The following is a 16,483-nucleotide window of genomic DNA, read 5'->3' on the forward strand; positions in this document are numbered from 1 at the left end:
GAAAATCACACTATGTTTTATCATTCAGTAGCAGAAATGAAGATTGTGAACAATCAAACTTTTGAACAAATGGCATCTGAAGAAAAGATTCACTTTATACTGATAGTGAAAATTATACTTGAATGTATAAAAACCATGTTTTTTTAGTTGAAGTGCCCAAAAAACAGTGTAGCTTAGTGATCATAAGAGAGAGAGATCTTGTTTCTAGTACTTCCTCTCTCTGTTCTTTACTGTTGAAATTTGGATAAGGTCATTTATGAAAATAGACATCAGTTTCATTTTTGGCAAAATGGGGACAATAGTTACCTTAGAAGACTGTAAGTATTAAATGAAATAACATTTAAAATGTTTTATGCTGGCCCGACTGGGTGTGGCTCAGCGGTTGAGCATCGACCTGGGATCCAGGCGATCAGGGTTCGATTTCCAGTCAGGGCACATGCCCAGGTTGCGGGCTCAGTCAGTGACTCTCTCATCATTGATGTTTCTATCTCTCTCCCTCTCCTTTCCTCTCTCTGAAATCAATAAAGATATATTTTTAAAAAATAAATAAATAAATAAAATGTTTTATGCTGTGCTTGGCATAGTTCTGAGCAGTCAGTACATGTTAGCTGTATATTGTCCTGGTAAAAACCTGTCACTCCTATTACAAACCCATAGAATGAGGTTTCTTTAATTAAGACTGCGTAGGATTGAATTGGGACTCCTCTGCTTACCAAGTTGTGGGCAGTTTTCTTAAACTTTGTAAGAAGGCTGATGTTCTTGTCTAAAATGAGGAATGATTGTTGTACTTACCTCATCGGGTTGTTGGGAGTGACTAAATGTAATAACAGGATCTACTATATAATAAATTCTCAATAAATTGTAGCTATTGTTATTAGTTCTATGGAAAGAATGTGCAAACTCTTGTGAATTTAGGCGTTCAGGATGGTATAGTGACGAGTTTTGTTTATTTCTAGTTTTTTTACTTTTTTTTTTTTTAAACTTAAAAGTCGATTTGGAAGTTTGGGGGGAAAGTTGTAATTTTCTGATTAAGATTAAAACCTGTCTTAATGGAATCCTATAAAACAAAATGTTTAATGGAAGGTAGAAAACAGCTTTCTTTAGTCTAAGAACTTGTTGCTCCCATTTCAAACCTTTATCCTAGCCCTTAATGTTGCAGAAGCTTCTACTAAATACTTGTCCTCTCTTCTAATTTGCTGCTGGCTGTCCCAGATGGGATTCTTTCAAGGGAAAAGTAAATTTTACTTCCAAGCCTAGAGGGCTGTTCTTGGATTAGGTGAACCAACTACAGATACTTATTTTCTGGTTAAGCATCTACCCTTTAGCCTTCCTTATTTATATAGGGCAAAAAAATTTTTTTCTTCTCTAGATCAGATCACTGTTCTGATGTGGCATTTAGTCACCTGAAGCTGGTCTAGCATGGTGAGCTAGTGGGGGTGGGGTGAATGAGTGTTGGAGCCCTGCCAAGCCTGAGAGTCTCTACTCTGGGGGGGGGGTAGTAAAAGGGCAGCTAAACAGGCTGGAAGACAAAGGAGCTACTATTGCCGGCAAAGTTTAAATGAGGCAGTTTGGTTTATGCCTATATGTGAATTATTTTTAAATTTAGCTTTTCATATTTTCAATTTTATCTTGATAAGGATATCTCACCAAGGACCCATTTCTATATTGTTTTATCCAGATATACTTGCTTAAAGTAGTTCAGTGATTTAAAAGGTTAACAGTTTGAGGTATATTCTTCTATACCTTTTTGTTTACACATATAGACTTGCATATTTATTTTGTGTTTGGTTTTGCAAAAATGGGCTCATGTATACATATTCTGGTCCTTTTTATATCCTTTTATATCAGTACGTAACAGATCTATATCATACTTTTTTGATGGCTTTAGCAAGATTTTATTTGTATTTAATATGCTACTTTATTTACCACCAACTGATTTATATGGGGCACCACTATGTTTCTTTAGCTTAAATTTGGTATATATGTAGTGGTCTCACTTACAGCAGTATTTTGCATTCAGTGGTATTGTTATTCAGTAAGTATTGTTAATTTATTTGACTATCTAATACTACTAGGTAGTGGATAGTCCCAGTCATCTGTAACATTTTTGATAGCATCACATAGTCCTGTTTATTATTATTATTATAGCTACTAACTATTAATGAAATGTAATTGCAGGAGATTGCTATTAAAAAGGTAAGCTGTGAGGGTTAGTAAGGGAGAATCCTCTGTTGAAGAAGCTACTGTTGTGCTTGGGATCTCTAGTAGCATTTATTAGAAAGGTTAATTTTGAGACAGATCACTGTAGGTAATGACACCAGCGGATGCTAGGGTCAGAATATGTGGTTTATGAAGAATTTTTTAACAGTGTAGTTACTGTGTTTTAAAATGGCACATTATGTTTCTAAAGTTTCATAATCATTAGTTATTTCTTACAGTATCCCTTTGAGGCAGGTCAGCAGCATTTTCCCTTTTTATGATTGAAGAAGCAGATGCAAAGATGTGTGATTTTTGCCCACAGGCACATTACACTGATGGCAGAATCTGCCCTCTTAGTAAACGGAACCATGCTGCCTCTGATAGTTATATGCGAGTAATAAAGTCGTTGCCATTTAATGACCTTTTGATGGCTTTTTGGAATAGTGAATGTAGTTTAGAAACCTTTCACCTACTTTCTTCATTAAAAGAACGCAGTTTTAAAGCTAGAATTCATGTATATCATGGTATTATATATTTTATGTAAATTTATCCTAGTCTCTTAAAAAATGGAAGAAATCATAAAAGTATATTATTTTATTAATTAATTTAAGAGTGAGTTTGGCTGGGCGTGGCTCAGCGGTTGAGCATCGGCCTAGGATCCAGGCAATCGGGGTTCGATTCCTGGTCAGGGCACATGCCCAGTTGTGGGCTCGATCAGTGACTCTCTCATCATTGATGTTTCTCTCTCTCTCTCCCCCTCTCCTTTCCTCTCTCTGAAATCAATAAAGATATATTTAAAAAAAATTGAGAGTGAGAGGAAGGGAGAGAGAAACATCATTTTGTTTTTCCACTTATGCATTCATTGGTTGATTTTTTAAATTATTTTTTAAAATTTATCTTTATTGATTTCAGAGAGAGGAAGGGAGAGGGAGAGAGAGAGATAGAAACATCAATGATGAAAGAGTCACTGTTGATTGGCTGCCTCCTGCATGCCCCCCACTGGGGATTATTGAGTCTGCAACCCAGGCATGCATCCTGACCTGGAATCGAACTGTGATCTCCTGGACCCTAGGTCGATGCTCAACTGCTGAGCCACGCCCAGCCGGGCGTTTGGTTGATTCTTGTATGTGCCTTGACTGGGGATCAAACCCGAAACCTTGGTGTATTGGGATGACACTAACCAACTGAACTACTCAGCCAGCGCCAATGAAAATAAGTTTAAATTAAACAGTGGACATAGTTCTTATGGGAGAACCTTTATTAGCTTGAAAATTAGTACTGTAAATTAGAAGAAAACAGTGCAAAACTTTGAAGAGTTAATATTTTAAAATGGGAGAAAAATGAAACCTCATGTTATATTGCCATAAGTAATTTTGAGTTGAACATTGTGGCCCATAGAGCCAGAAAAGACTTTCAAAGATAATTTGGCCCTGTGGATTTAGACCCCAACTATTGTGCATGTGACAACATAGGTTATCTAGAGTATTCACAGTCTGGGTGGTATCACTTAACTTGTAAGGTTACTGGGAAACATTCTCTAGTTACTTGTTTGGACTTGTTTCTACTAATCCATTCACTTTCCTCCAATATAGTTTTTTCCCCCCTATATGTGCAACCTTTTCCCCCTCCCAGTTGAAAAGAGTTCTGACTGTAATCTTTCTGTGTTGGCAGAGCAAAGGTGGGGGTTAGTTTTCAAGTAATAGGCAACTATTATAAAACAATTTAACTTAAGGAATCATATAGAATCTGAAAATTATTCCATTTGAGTAGTTGCAGTTTTAAATCACAGTTTCTTTATAATTGATTATTTTGTATGTGCCTAGTCGATACTCTTTTTTGAAGGTAAACTTGGAAAAGCACTTTTTAATATTGTCATTTCTTAATTTTTCTTTGAGTCACCTTTTTACTTGGTTAACTCAGTCTTTCAACTCTCAAAACGGTGATGCTGTGTAAGGCAAGATTCAAAGTGAAGGAGTAGATGATAAAAATGGCTCTTAGACAACCCTCACCGAAGGGAATTTTATATACTGTCTTAAAATATATATATATATTTATGCGTATATGTTTGCCTGGTAGGGCATGGCTCAGCAGGTGAGCATCAACCTAGGATCCAGGAGATCATGGTTCGATACCTGGTCAGGGCACATGCCCAGGTTGCAGGCTGGATCCTAAGTTGGGGGCATGCAGGAGTCAGCCGATAAGTGGCAACTCTCTCATCATTGTTTCATCTCTCTCTCTCCCTCTCCCTGAAACCAATAAAGATTATTTAAAAAAAAACAAAATATGTTTTTATTGATTTCAGAGAGAGGAAGGGATAAGTAGAGACATCAGTGATGAGAGAGAATCAAATCATGTTCTTTATTATTCCTACATGCAGGTTAAAAATTGGGGTATGCTGCTCTAGAATATGTTCAGCACATTTCTGTGTGAATATTCACTAGGTTATTTGTAGGTGTTATAGATGGAAAGAGAGGTCTGCTAATTCTGTCTCAATACAAACCTGCTTCAAGTAAATGATTGAGATTTTCTCAGTTCTATGGTTGGAAAAAATGGTTTCTTTCTATATTGGATTATCGTGTGTTCTTTGCATGTGTAGCTGCTGGTTGAATACAGTTGAAGTTAGAATGTTAAAGATGAAGTTGTGACCAGTGATTTAGTTCTTGTAGCACTCAGGGTTCTGTTGACTAGGATATCTTTGCTGATCCAGACTTTCTACTCAGTCCATCAACTATACTTAGTACATTAAAAAAAAATTTTTTTTTTAAATTGATTTAGAGTGTGAGACAGAGGGAGACAGACACATAGATTTGTTTCACTTATTTATGCATTCATTGGTGTACAGCAATGCTCCAACCAACTGAATCTTGCTGGCTGGGCAAGAGTACAAACTTATAAAAAATTAATTAATTTTGGCCCTGGCTGGGTAGCTCAGTTGGTTGGAGCGTCATCTCTGTATGCCAGGGATGTGGGTTTGATCCCCATCAGGGCACATATAAGGAGCAACCAATGAATGCATAAATAAGTGAAACAATGGCTAGATGTTTCTCTTTCTCTCTCAAAAAATAATTTAATTTTTATTGAGGTAACTGGTTAATATATACACTGTCCCCAAAAATGTATACACACACTTTTTTTTAAAATCCTCGCCTGAGATATTTTTTCCATTGCTTTTCAGAGATTGGGGTGGGGGAGAAAGAGAAACTTCGATGTGAGAGAGAGACATTGATTGGTTGCCTCTCACATGTTCCCCAAGCCTGCGACCAAGGTATATGCCTTGGCAGGAATTGAACCCAGGACCCTTCAGTCCACAGGCTGGCGCTCTAACCACCGAGCAAAACCAGCTAGGGCTGGATCCTGAATTTTTATTGGAGATGCTTGACCTGTATTTAGAGTTCATAAAGTTTACAGATTCTAAACATTCATAAAAGTTTTCTAATAACCCAATTGAATATTAACATTCAAGTTCAAATTAATTATAATTACTGGATACCATGATAGCTCTATTATTAGTTTTTTAAGGAACTTTTATATTATTTCCCATAGTGGCTGTACTTGTATTCCTCTGTGTTCATTGTGGAGCTTGCCTTCTTAGCCACCTTATTTTGCTGGATAGAGTGAAAAAAACAAGGGGAAGTGTTTTTTCCCCTTAGTTTTTCTGGGTTCCTTTTATGGAGGAACTGAAGTGGAGTGATTTAGTGGGGAGGGAGACTGTTTCAGCCATTCGTTTGGATGTTTAAGAACAGGACTAAATATTTAAATTCCTGTGGTTCAATAAAAAGATACCAATAAACCCACATTCTTTTCCACTTCTAGATGCTTTGTATTATACATTTAAAACCTGTTAGGGCCCAGCTGGGTGTGGCTCAGTGGTTGAGCATCCACCTAGGACCCAGGAGATTTCCAGTCAGGGCACATGCAGGGTTACGGGCTAGATCCCCAGTTGGCGGTGTGCAGGAGGCAGCCGATCCATGACTCCCATGGATGTTTCTGTCTCTCTTCCTTTCTCTCTCTGAAGTCAATAAAAATATATTTTTAAAAAAACATGCAAAACTGTTAGGGACTTTAAAGACTCTTTTCCCATGGTCCTAAATGAAGCCTTAGAATCCTTTGCCAGGATAGTGCTTTAGCATCTACCACTGCTAGATAAGAATTATGAATTCACATTCTGATCTAGTCCAGTGTCCTCACTTGGCTGTCTTAATTAATAATCCAGTGCTCCTTTCCATTATATCCCAGAGAACTGCCCCACTTCTAAACCAGTGCCAGGATTAAGATCTCACAAGGAAGAGTTAGATAGTCATACATAGGCAAGAAGTGTTTCTTTCTATGAGTAAATAGCTCCCTGATGTATTAGTGTCTGGTGTTAATTTTTGACTAGCTGAACTCTCAGCTTTTGTTATTTGTCATTAGGATATTAAACTTTTGGATAGTTGTGTTCTTTGAAAAAACATTGATTTCAGAGAGAGGAGGGGAGAGGGAGATGTCTCTCAACATCAATGATGAGAGAGTCATTGATCGGTTGCCTCCTGCATGCCCCCAACTGTGGATCGAGCCTGCAACCTGGGCATGTGCCCTGACCGGAAATTGAACCGCGATCTCCTGGATCCTAGGCCGATGCTCAACTACTGAGCCATGCCTGGCTGGGCTGGATAGTTTTTTAAAACACACAGTTCATCCCCTAGAAAAACACTAAAAACCTTATGTATACAAACTTGGATTAGATTCAGACATTAAGGTGGCTGTGGAAAGTACAATGAGAGACTTATAAGACTACCATTTTTAATGAATAAAATGTCTCTGTTTATGAATTGAAGCCAGTTTTCATGGCAGACATTAATGGTGTGATTTAGTTTCTTATCTCCGTGCCCCTAAGTTCTAACTTAAATTGTCTTTATTGTAGTATTAGCTGTGATTACCTGTTGATGAAACAAATATGGGTCCCTAATTAAGTACAATGAAGATCTCAAGCAAAATTGAAGTAAACTGGAGCAGTATGCCTACCTAAGCATCAGTCTGCTAAATCAAATAGTTAACCAGTCTAGTGGCTAGACACAGATGACTTTGTAATGCAGGTAGTAATTTTTATATACATTTAATGTGATGTAATTAGTTTTCAGACTAATGTACATACATTATTTGAAACCTTATAAAGTTTTAATTCTTGGAAAATTCAATGATCTTCAAATTTTGGAGACTCAAAGTAATAAAAATAGAGGATTAGAGATTAATATACTTAAGGGTAACAAAATGCTGGTGATACAACTTTAAAACTTTATTGTGGAAATTTAAAACAAGCAAAAATGAATCTCAGTAAATTTTCATGTACTTTTGATCACCTAGTTTTAGCAGTTGTCTGCATTTTGCCATTCTTGTTTTATCTGTTTCACTCCACTGCTTTCTTTCCCCTACCCATCTCCATGTAGCATTTTAAAGGAAATCCCAGGTATCATTTCACGCATATTATTTCATCTAGTATTTAATCCATATCTTTTTACAAAGCATAAGCACAATGCCATTGTCACAAGGTATAATATTAATGGTAATTTCTTAAAGTCATCCTATAGTTGGAACATGTTCAGATTTCTGATTGTCTCAAAAATGTCTTTTACACTTGGCTTGTTTATACTAGGATCCAAATAAAGTCCTCACATTGCACTTTGAAAGATACATCTTTTAAGCCTAGTCTCTCTACCGAGTCTCTTCCCTTTTAATGCCATTTATTTGAAGAAATCATTTACCCCGTAGAATTTCCCGCATTCTGTGGACCATTGCATCTTTGTGGTTTTATTCAGTCCCCTCTGTATTTCCTGTAAACTGGTGATTAGTTCTAGAGGCTTTGTGATGCGAGTACTTCATAGGAGGAGGTGCTGTACTTTTTGACTACATATTATCAGGGGTACATAGGTTGATTCACTTTTAGTATTGCTAAGATTGTCAGTGGTTTTAGGTGTTGTCAGCCTTATTTACCTGTTATCAAGTTCCTGTCAACTTTCACTCAGTGGTTTTAACAACCGCTAGTGATTGTTGACTGATCCATTTATATAAGGATTGCAAATTGGTTTTCTAATTATATCACTTTTTCTACATTTATTAAGTTGAAATTCTATATATTTAGTGATCTTACAATACAGAAATGCAGCATAAATGATTATTTTTCTTCTCACTTTGTTGATTTTTAGAATCAGTTTGTGACTTAGGAACTTCCTAAAGTGACCAATAAATCTTACTTTGTTTTGTTTTAGTTTTTAAAAATATTACAGATTTTAATGTATTCTATGTGTTTTAATCCATTGTAGTTGCTGTTTTGTTTGTTTGTTTTTTTGTTAATCTTCACCCAAGGATATTTTTCCATTGCTTTTAGATAGAGTGGGAGGGAGGGAGGAAGAGAGAAACATTGATGTGAGAGAGAAACATTGATTGGTTGCCTCCTGTATGTGCCCCAACCTGAGCGGGGGATTGAACCTGCAATCCAGGTACGAACATGCCCTTGACAGAGAATCAAACCGGAGACTCTTCCGTGCGTGGACTGACACTCTAACCTCTGAGCAATACCAGCCAGGGCTGTGGTTGCTGTTTTTGATATTTTAATTGTCCTATCTTTGACCAGTTGAATCCCTTCACATGGGTTCCTGTGTTCTTTTGAACTTGATCCCTTTAGTTTTTGATAACTAACTTTCTTTTTGGCATAAGGATCTTGGGTTCATCTTGTACATTTCCTGCCCCAGACCTAGAATCAGATATTTCTTTGGGGAACCCTGGTTTTCTCAAGTGGAAATTGTTTTGAGAGACCACAGTCAGGGTTGTAGGGGTGTTCATTGCTACTGGTTTCGCATTGCTTTTAGGCTTTTTTTTTTTTTTTTTTTTAGTGTTTAGATCCAGGAAATGAGGTGGTTTTTGTTCCTTTGTTTTTAAAGAGAAATAAATGACTTTATACATGTGTTTCCAATTCCCATGAAAAATTACACTTTTGATTTAAATTATTTTGTTTTTTTACCTTTTTAATTTTATGCTGAGAATCTTGATTCCTAACAATTTTAACATATATTACATATAACATATATAAGTTTTGAAACAACAATACTAGTCTTTTAAAAAAAATTTATTGAATATATTGGGGTGACTGGTTAATAGAATTATATAGGTGTCAAGTGCAATTCTATAATGCATCATCTGTATATTGTATTGTGTGTTCACCATCCAAGGTTCTTTTAATGTCACCATTTATTCCCCCTTTACCCTCTTTTACCTCCCCCACCCCCCTTTCCCTCTTGTAATCATAATCACCACACTGTTGCCTGTGTCTATGAATTGCTGTTTTTTCCCCCCCAAGAAGTTTATTTGGGCAGACCAGGGGACAAGGAAGCCCTGCATCTCAAAGAAGGTGTTGGGCCTCTTGGTGGTGAAGTATGGCTTTTGCTGGCAACAAAGGACCTGGTGGGGCAACAGGAACTTGATCTTGGACTTGTGGAACTGCTTGACTGCTGATCCATGGCACTTGCTGGATCCACCTTCATGATCTGGATTGAGTGGGTGCAAGCACAGTGCTGGGCTCCCATGTTTCTGTAGCACTGGGTGATGGTGCCCTCGGTGGTCAGATCCTAGTACCCCTGCTACCTGTTATGGGTGCCACTGCGGGAATGGTGGTGCAGCCAGATGCCAAAGTTCTTAACCCGAAGGGGGGATCTTTGGAACACCTGCTCACAGTAAACAGTTTCCCCTGAAGATTTCATCTTCAGTTGAGACACAAAGTACCAGAAGTGGGACTTGGCAAACACATGGTTAGGTGCAAAGATATGCATGCGGTAGAGGGTCAGTGTGTGGCACTTGGGGGTGAGCAGGCGGTGCCCCACCACCTTGTACTGTCTCAGGGGTGCCCGAGGCCTTCATAGCATTTTCTCCGTGTTCACCACCACCCACAAAAGGCTGTATCTAATGAGATTTTCCGTTTTTTTCCTTAATCCTTCCACTCAACCCCCCGCCCCTCTGACAACTGTCAATCTGTTTTCTAAATCTATGAGTCTGTTTCAGTTTTGTTTATTTTGTTCATTAGATTACACATATAAGTGAAATCATATGGTATTTATCTTTCTCTGACTGGCTTATTTCACTTAGCATAGTGCTCTCTCCAGGTCCATCCTTGCTGTAATACTAGTCTTACTATAAGACTGATAATACAATTTAAGATTTCTTTGTGTTTCTTTTGTCCTTAGGTTGTATTCCACTAGGATATAAGAACAGAATACTTATTTTAAAGTGACTTGAAATCATTGATTCTATGCACTTATCTTATCAACTTGATAAACAGATCATATATTTCAGTTTGTTTTTTATTTTTAGGGATTACTCTGTTTTCTTTTTTAATTTTTTGGATGTAAAATATTTACATGGTTTCCTAATGTTGGGGGTATTTTTAAAAAGGTGCTGCTTGTTAGCATATCATTATTGTCCCCATATCCTAACACAAACTAAAGAAATGGGGAAAAAAGAAATCGTTATTTTACCATGTTTTTATTGAAATTTTAATTTATGCTTGCATGAGTTTTTAAGGTTCAAATTTAAAAGTCCAGTGTAAATTTTCCAAATGACCAGATGGTTGCTAGATGGCAGTAAATAGTTGTTTACATATTGCTTTTTAGAATTTCAAAAGTTGTGATTGTGATATCTGCAGAAAATCAATGAATGTTCCATGTAAACCCCCCCACCCCCCAATTAGTTAATGATTTAAAGATGTTTTGTAGGTTGATATATTGAATTTATGATTTAGGGTCAAACTTTCCGATTATGTGACTTAAATTTGCCAGACTAGGTACTTTTCTTATTGCTTAGCTACCACAGAAATAGATGTTAAAATCAGCTCTTGAGTAGGTAGATGGTGACAAACTGGTTATACTATTGTGCTGGCTTTTGCTAGACTTTATTTGGCCCTAGCTTCCTCTTGTCTTTCTTTTTTCTTTTATTCAGTATCTGGGCTTTTAAAAATATTCTATGTGGTCATATCCAAAGGTGACATCCCAAGGTTTGGGAAATGGTTTGCCTTTGCTTACATTTGTACTGTTTAGATAAGTAAGATGTTTTATCTCATGGATTAGTGAATTGCCATATTTTTAAAAAATCAATTTTTACTGGTGTAATATAGTTAAGGGATATAGACTTATATAGGTCTTTTCCCCCCTTTATTGAAATAGGGACATTAACTGTTAATACTTCCTAGTAAAGGTCTAGAAAGACTTGTAACAAGTTGTTAACACTAATTGTCTCTAGAGGGTGAGAGCATAGAAAATGTTTAGTGTCTACTTTGTGCAGTTATGGTGTTTGATTTTTTATTAGCATGTACTGTTTTATTATAAAATTTTTTAACTTCTAACAATGATCAGCAATTCAAATGTAGAAAAAACTAAGGGAGGAAAAGTGGAAATCATCTTTTGTAGCATATATATTTTTGACCTTGAACCTGACAATTGTGTGGTGTTGATTTTTAGTTACTGTACTTAGGTACTAAGGAAAACACTACCTGTGTCAGTGTTATTGTGTGATTAAATGGTATAGTATTACTAAAGCTTAATGCCTGGCACTTGGTGAGCGATCAGTTGAATAAGAACTCTATCTTTGTAGATCCTAGATTTGCTGCAGCCCTGTAGGTTTTGAGGAGACAGTGTTACAGCTATATAGAGATGAGTGTATTGTGGGGGTCTTAGAAGAACTTTATATTCATTTGAGTGTACAACTTTTCCGTGTAGCTTTCTTTCTTGACTGTTCAGTTTCTCCTTGCAGCTTTTCTCCCCTGTAAGTATATTCCCAAAGGACTCATTTCCTGTTTTTCTGCCCAGCAAAGACTTTGGGGTCCACTTTGTACCTGTTCTCTTACTGTTACCTACCAATAGATGTAAAAACTTACCTTGCCCAGTAAAAAATTTAAAAAGTCATAAAAAGTCCGAATTTCAAGTTTTATGTATATTGTGGATCAGCCTTAAACTGGGTCATGTGACTTAAAACATAATTTTTTTCGTGTTTTTCCCACGTTATTGTAGATGTAACCTGGAAAAGTTGGAATTTCCCATTGCTTTTATTGATACATAAATCAATAACATTGGAATTGAATCTTTGAAACTGGAACTGTTCCTAGAATATTGAGGGTGCAGGGTTTCTGGAGGCACATTCAACTGTTCACAAAATAATGTCATGAATTGCAGCAGTAGTCAGCTTATATTAGAGGATATATCCATATTGTTGAAGCCCAAATATCTATTTTTAATTTAATTTTTTGAATGGTTAAATATTTATGTGGCTGAAAAGTTAAAAGAAATACAAAGGAACATAGCAAAACACTTTTCATTCCCACCTCTTCTCTCCATGTCTTGAGTTTTCCTTCCTTCTGCACAGGTAACCATTGTTGTTTCTTGTGTATCATTTCGGAGTTACTTATGCATAGATAAGCAGACACAGGCCCTGGACCTGGCCAGCTACTCAGTTGGTTCGAGTGGGTTCGATCTCCGGTCAGGGGGGCACATTAAAGAAGCAGCCGATGAATGCATCAATAAGTGGAACACGCGGCTCGAGCCCCCTCCCTCCCTCCCTCAAGTCAATTTTTAAAAAAGAAAGAAAAGCAAACATAAATTTGTCATCTTTTTCTTTTTTATTACCTTCAGTTTTAAAATTATAATACTGTCTGTATTTTTTGGTTTTGTTACTTAGCACATCTAGGAGATCTGTATCGGTGCATGGAGAATGCCCTTATTTGTGTGTTCTTTTAACAGCTTTGTTGAGGTATAATTTTTATACCAAAAGTTCAGTCATTATAAGTGTAAAAATCAGTGATTTAAAAAAAATAAATATATAGGGTTGTACATTCATTACCACAGTCTAGTTCTAGAACACTTTTTCACCCCAAAGAAGTTCCCTCCTCCCCATCTGCAGTCAATCCTTGCTCCCATCTTTAGCCCCAGGCAATCCCAGCTCCAGGCCAACCTCCTCATTTTTACAATAATATACTAATCAGTTTTATGGATGTAATGTAATTTATTTAACCACTCCCCTACTTTGGGATGTTTGGGTTTCTGTTGACCCTTTGCTTTTGCAGCAGTTCATACATGTGCGAGAATATCTCTAGGATAAATTCTGTGAAGTAGGGATACTGCTTAAAGGGTATATGCATTTTTTATTTTGATAATTATTGCCATTTTTTCTCCATATAGGTTATACAGCTTTGCATTCTCCCCAGCAAGGTGATTGCTTGCTTTTTCAAACCTTACCAGCCAATATGTTACCAGACGTACAAACCTTTGCCAGTCTGATAGTGAAAAATGGTATCTTGGACTAGTTTTTATTTTCATTTTTCTTATGCATGAGTTTCAGCATCTTTTCATATATTTAAGAACCACTTATATTTCTATATCTACTACCTCTTATGTCCATTTTTCTGTTGAATGGTTAGTCTTTTTATTTTATTTTTTAAAATATATTTTTATTGATTTCAGAGAGGAAGGGAGAGACGGAGAGATAGAAACGTCAATAATGAGAGAGTCATTGATCAGCTGCCTCCTGTATGCCCCTTACTGGGGATCAATCCCAAAACCTAGGCATGTGCCCTGACTGGCAATTGAACCGTGACCTCCTGGTTCCTAGGTTGATGCTCAACCGCTGAGCCACGCCGACTGGTCTTTTTAAAAATAACTAATTTCCGGGTGTTCTTTGTATATGGGAGGTTAGCTCTTTGTTAGTAATGTGGATTACAAATCATTTTTTTTAGGGTTTGTCATTTGTGTGGTTTTTTTTTTTAATCTTTATTGATTTCAGAGAGAGGAAAGGAGAGGGAGAGAGAGAGACAGAAACATCAATGATGAGAGGGTCATTGATCAAGCCTGCAACTGGGCATGGCCCTGACTGGGAATTGAACCCCGATCGCCTGGATCCTAGGTCGATGCTCAACCTCTGAGCCATGCCCGGCCGGGCTAGGGTTTGTCTTTTGGATTTGTTAGGTATTTTGTTGTTGTTTGTAGCCATGCAGAATTTTTTATGGTTAAATTTATCAACATTTTCTTTAATAGCTTCTCAACTTTGAGTTAATTTGCTACTTAAAGTTAGGCACATATTTAATATCCTTCCAAGTTCATAACTCATTATCACTTTGAATTAAATTAGAGATTTAGCTAGATCTACTGACTTGCATCTGTGATCAATACCTTTGAACGGGTAACATACGCTCTCACACATGTACAAGTATATCTGTTGGATAAACTTAGGTGTATGTTCCTGGGGCTAGGATTATATGTGTTTTTAACTTTGATAATTATCATCAGATTGAATACATGTATTTCCAAGACTATTAAGGTATTGCATTGCTAATAACTGGTGAAGAAATTAATATTGATTTGTGTTCAAGATACCACATTGTTAAATTCTCTCAGTACTGGAAAAGCTTTAGTTGAAAATAGAACACCTCACTGTAAATAAGAATCTTTTTTTATTATGTATTGGTCTTCAAGGTACCAGAATGATATTTTAGAAATTCTTGGGGAATTTGCATTAATTCTTTAAATAAATGTGCATATTGTGTTTCTCCCTCTTGATATCTGCCCTAGAGCAACACTTGTACAGGTGCATAAGAAGCATGTTTGGATATGTTTATTGCAGCCTTCTTGGTAATAATAAAAAACTAGAAATCATTTAATATCATTAATAGAGGACAAGCTAAACAAGCCATGGTAAATTCCTACAATGATTATACCACAAAAACAATTTGATAGTCAGTGTTTACTGATTGGAAAGATCTCCAAAACATTTTTTGAGTGAAAAGGAAAACTTGAAAGACAGTGTATTAAATTTAGTACCAATTATGTAAAAATATTCACAGAATATTATATATGGATACTTATAGATGTATATAAATGGAAGAGTCTGAAAAAAATCTGGAAGGACATATGCCAAAATGAAAAAGTGGTTACCAATGGGAAGGGATTGGGATTGGGTCTGGTAATTTAGGACTTTAACATTTTATTATTTGTACAAGGATAATATTTTCATAGATTGCATAACTAACAACTAATTTTAAACATATGTTGGCAATAAAAGTATGTTGTTTTGTATACAGATACCTGTAAATTCAGAGAAAGAAGGCTGGAAGGGCGCCCTAAATAGGTGACAGTAGTTATGTTGATGAGAAGTATGAGAAGAGAAGATGAAGAGAGACATTTCCTTTTTGTATATATATGTATTTATATATATATATATATATATATTTTTTTTTTTTTTAAATATGTCTTTATTGATTTCAGAGAGAGGAAAGGAGAGGGAGAGACAGAAACATCAATGATGAGAGAGTCATTGATCGGCTGCCTAGCCCACAACCCCGGGCATGTGCCCTGACCGGGAACTGAACCCCAATTGCCTGGATCCTAGGTCGACGCTCAACCGCTGAGCCACACCCAGCTGGGCTATTTTTTATATTTTTATAAAGCAAGTGAATTTATGTATTAACTTGTGTGATTAAAAAAGACTAAATTTGGGGGGACCAAGAATTCATATGAGAATATGATCACATTTTGTCAGGCTCATTTAGCAGTTCTTTTTAAAAAAAATGTGTTTTGCCCAGCCATGCATGGCTCAATGGTTGAGCATCGACCCAGGATCCAGGAGATCGCGGTTCAATTCCTGATCAGGGCACATGCCCGGGTTGCAGGCTCGATCCCCAGTCAGGGGCGTGCAGGAGGCAGCTGATCAGTGACTACTCTCTCATCATTGATGTTTCTATCTCTCCCTCTCCCTTCCTCTCTCTGAAATCAATAAAGATACATTTAAAAAAAATATATATATATATATGTTTTTATTGATTTTAGAGAGAGAGGAATGGAGAGGAGGGAGGGAGAGAAATGTGATGTGAGAGAGAAACATGGATCGGCTGCTTCATGCATGCCCCCTACTGGGAACCAAGCCCGAAACCTGGGCATTTGCCCTAACTGGGAATCAGCTAGCAAACTCGTGGTGCACGAGACAATGCCCAGCCAACTGAGCCACACCAACCAGGTCTCATTTAACAGTTCTTATTGAAAATAGAAGCTGCTAGTTGAATCACTAGGTGGAGAATAAAGATATAGTTTAGTAATTTGCTGATAATTAGACATTAATTTGCTTGATGTGTGGTGCATGTTCATCACTTTAGGGCAAATACAAAACTAAGAATACTATCCCTTTCCCACATACTATCATAAATACTAGTAGTTTCTAATGCATTCAAGAAGGTAAACATAGAGCTGTTCTTCCCCTGTAGCCTCTCTGGAATTTTCTCTTG

At 36.7% G+C, this 16,483-nt stretch overlaps 1 protein-coding gene and 1 pseudogene across 1 annotated transcript in view; one reads left to right on the top strand and one right to left on the bottom strand.

Moving 5' to 3' along the window:
* The window catches only part of ARID4B (AT-rich interaction domain 4B), a 124,971-nt gene that overhangs the window by 11,155 nt on the left and 97,333 nt on the right, over positions 1–16,483 (top strand). The window lies entirely within an intron of this gene.
* Positions 7,112–10,086, bottom strand: LOC107527196 (large ribosomal subunit protein eL20 pseudogene; annotated as a pseudogene).

The sequence above is a fragment of the Miniopterus natalensis genome, chromosome 21 (genome assembly GCF_054644295.1).
Source record: "Miniopterus natalensis isolate mMinNat1 chromosome 21, mMinNat1.hap1, whole genome shotgun sequence".
Lineage (NCBI taxonomy): Eukaryota > Metazoa > Chordata > Mammalia > Chiroptera > Miniopteridae > Miniopterus > Miniopterus natalensis.